A 3,387-nucleotide genomic window follows, 5' to 3' on the forward strand; every position below is an offset into this window, starting at 1 on the left:
CTCCTCTGGCATGGGGGGGGACTGATGCAGCTCGCCCACCGGCCTCGCCCCAAGGCCAAGGGCATCCTCGAACTGCTGGGTTCAGCGCGCCGTTGCCAGCGCACTGGTCCCCGTCGGTGGCTCCGTCATCGACGATTTCACGCGATGCTCCCCGGCAAGAGCACCCCGCACTCCGGAGAGGCGGATGCACCTCTCGTCCTTCGCCGCCTACTAGCCCGAGCTTCCACCTCTCGGCCAAGGACCCACTCCTACTCAGGTGGCGGGTCGGTCACTCAGTCGTTCGGCGGTCTGGACCCATCTAACCTGGCCCAGGCGATGTCACCACCTCCTGGGTTTGGCAGAACACGCCCCGGTTACCCAGGGGCGCGGCGAAGCACCCTTGCCGACTCGCACCGCGATCCCACGCCGACAAACGAGGTCGCCGGCATGCAGAGCACCGCTGGTCTGTACCCTGCGAACAAAGAGGGACAGATGACCGGTCCCTTGACACAGCTCCCCCTGTGCCACGCACCCTTCGCTTTCGCATCGGGTTGGGTCGCAGCTCTCCCTTTTGTCGCGAGGCAGAAAGCCAAGCTTAACGTCTGGCACCACGGGAAGGCGGAAAGAGCTACTTGGGAAGGAGAGGCTATAAGAGACGCTTCACTTCCCCTGTGAGGACTGCCGCGGCACACCCGACTGAGAAGCGATACGCCCCAGTGCGAGCCTCCGTGCCTTACGGCGCGCCGGCAACGGGCGGGCCCGCGCCGAAACGCGCCGTCAAGCGACTGACCTCACGCCAGACTCGGGACTCTGTTTGCATGTATTAGCTCTAGAATTACCACAGTTATCCAAGTAACGTGGGTACGATCTAAGGAACCATAACTGATTTAATGAGCCATTCGCGGTTTCACCTTAATGCGGCTTGTACTGAGACATGCATGGCTTAATCTTTGAGACAAGCATATGACTACTGGCAGGATCAACCAGGGAGCTGCGTCAACTAGAGCTGAGCAGCCGGCTGCCCGGGAGTGTGTCCCGGGGGCCCGCGTGAACACGCAAGCGTCCGCTCAATTATTCTGCAAACAGGAGGAGGCTGAGCTCCCCTGCACAACACACCTCGAAACCCTCTCAGGTCCCGGCGGCGCGCAGCGCCGTCCTAAGTACTTGGTCGGGTTCGAGAGAGGCGCAATCGCCCGGAGTTAGGCAAGTAGACGCTTTAGGTGCGACCACCCGTGCTCCCAACTGAGCTTGCCGCTGCCGACAGAGGCCCGGGAGCGTGCTGTCGTGGCATTGCCGGCGGGAGACAACACGCGCCACCTACGGTGACCGGCAGCTCCAACGCCGGCGCCACAGAAGGACAAAAGCCCCACTTGGGTGCCGAAGCGAACTCTCCCAGCACAGCGCACGCGCCAACACGTCCGCACAGCTGCGATACAAACCACCTGCGAGAACCGCTGGGGCGACCGAGCAGCAGACGGCGTCGCGGCGCCGAGCGCCGGGCGGCGGCGCATCCTCAGCGCACAAAGTCCTCAATCGGACCAGCACACTGCAGATGGCCACCGCGCTTCGCACCGGGCCCGCGAGGACCTACTTTGGCCGCAAGGCGCCGCGAGCAGGGGGCGCCGGCGCGCAGCTGCGCCGCCTGCCGCGTCCGTCGGCCGGCGCGCCTGCCACTGGCCGCCCCCACCAGCCGGCTGTAGCGCGTGCGCCCACGCACCGCGCTGCCAGCACGCCGGGCGGCCCCCCCTCACCGGCCGGGGACGGTCCCACCCAGCCACCGCCGCGTATCGCCTCACACCCAGATCCCCTTTCACGTTCGTGGGCATGGTGGGTCCCCTTTCACGTTCGTGGGCATGGTGGGTATCCCTGAAACAACCGGTTAATAGCTCGACCGATCGTCGCCAACACTGATTCACCTCTAGCGAGAACAACCGCACCACAACGGGTTACCAGTTGTTCATTTGCGTAACGTCACCAGCAAACGTACACGTCCATCGCCATTTGCAACGAGTATTGCATGCCTGTGTCAGGTGTCACAACACACTACGTCTGCCCACATAGACGCAACAACATGTGCACGCCTAGAGAACACGTGGAAGGTCGACCCCGTACGTATGCGGTGTCCATTGCGCGAACGACTGTCAGCCGGCCTCTGCAGCATGTCGCAGATGTGGAACACGGTGCAACATGCTATCACGGTGTGTGAGAAGAGACGACTACGTCCGAATACACGCTCCACTACATCAACAGACTGCTCATGCTGATCGCCATCCAGGGCGTCCGTTCCTCCCACACGTCTGTATGGCGTACCACACTGCAATCCAGCTCTTATAGGGAGACGACACGTAGCTGCGTGCACAATATTTGGACTGTATGGTCCGCCGTTGCTAGGCGCAGTCGTCATACGGTCACATGTGCCACGATGTATCATTCAGTACATACGGACCAATGTGCAGTACAGTTTGTGGGTTTTGCGTACATCGGCGGACAGGTGACAGGCCGTACCACAACGTAGGCTGAGTACGTCGGCATGCGAAGGGCGTTGAACATGCAAACTTCTCACCGACCAGCTTGCGAAGGCAGGGGGGAAGGGGAGGGGGCATGTACGTCCTGCTGCTATCCACATTACAGTGTATAGCATGAGCATGTGGAAAGTCAGCAACACCTGCAAGGTGTTTAACATGACGCGATACACAGGGGACCGGGCAGTGCGAGTAGCGAACTATATTGCGAGGGTTGCGGTTAGGCAACACTACACTACTTTAACGGGTTGCATAACAATTACAGAGCAGGTTCAGCGACAACGTGCGTCACGTTAAGGCGCAATATAGTTTAGGTTAAGGCACATTATAGGTTAGGTTAAGGCACATTATAGGTTAGGTTAAGGCACATTATAGGTTAGGTTAAGGCACATTATAGGTTAGGTTAAGGCACAACATGGGTTAGGTTAAGGCACAACATGGGTTAGGTTAAGGCACAACATGGGTTAGGTTAAGGCACAACATGGGTTAGGTTAAGGCACAACATGGGTTAGGTTAAGGCACAACATGGGTTACGTTAAGGCACAACATGGGTTACGTTAAGGCACAACATGGGTTAGGTTAAGGCACAACATGGGTTACGTTAAGGCACAACATGGGTTAGGTTAAGGCACAACATGGGTTAGGTTAAGGCACAACGTAGGTTAGGTTAAGGCACAACGTAGGTTAGGTTAAGGCACAACGTAGGTTAGGTTAAGGCACAACGTAGGTTAGGTTAAGGCACAACGTAGGTTAGGTTAAGGCACAACGTAGGTTAGGTTAAGGCACAACGTAGGTTAGGTTAAGGCACAACGTAGGTTAGGTTAAGGCACAACGTAGGTTAGGTTAAGGCACAACGTAGGTTAGGTTAAGGCACAACGTAGGTTAG

The sequence above is a fragment of the Schistocerca serialis genome, chromosome 4, assembly GCF_023864345.2.
Source record: "Schistocerca serialis cubense isolate TAMUIC-IGC-003099 chromosome 4, iqSchSeri2.2, whole genome shotgun sequence".
NCBI lineage: Eukaryota > Metazoa > Arthropoda > Insecta > Orthoptera > Acrididae > Schistocerca > Schistocerca serialis.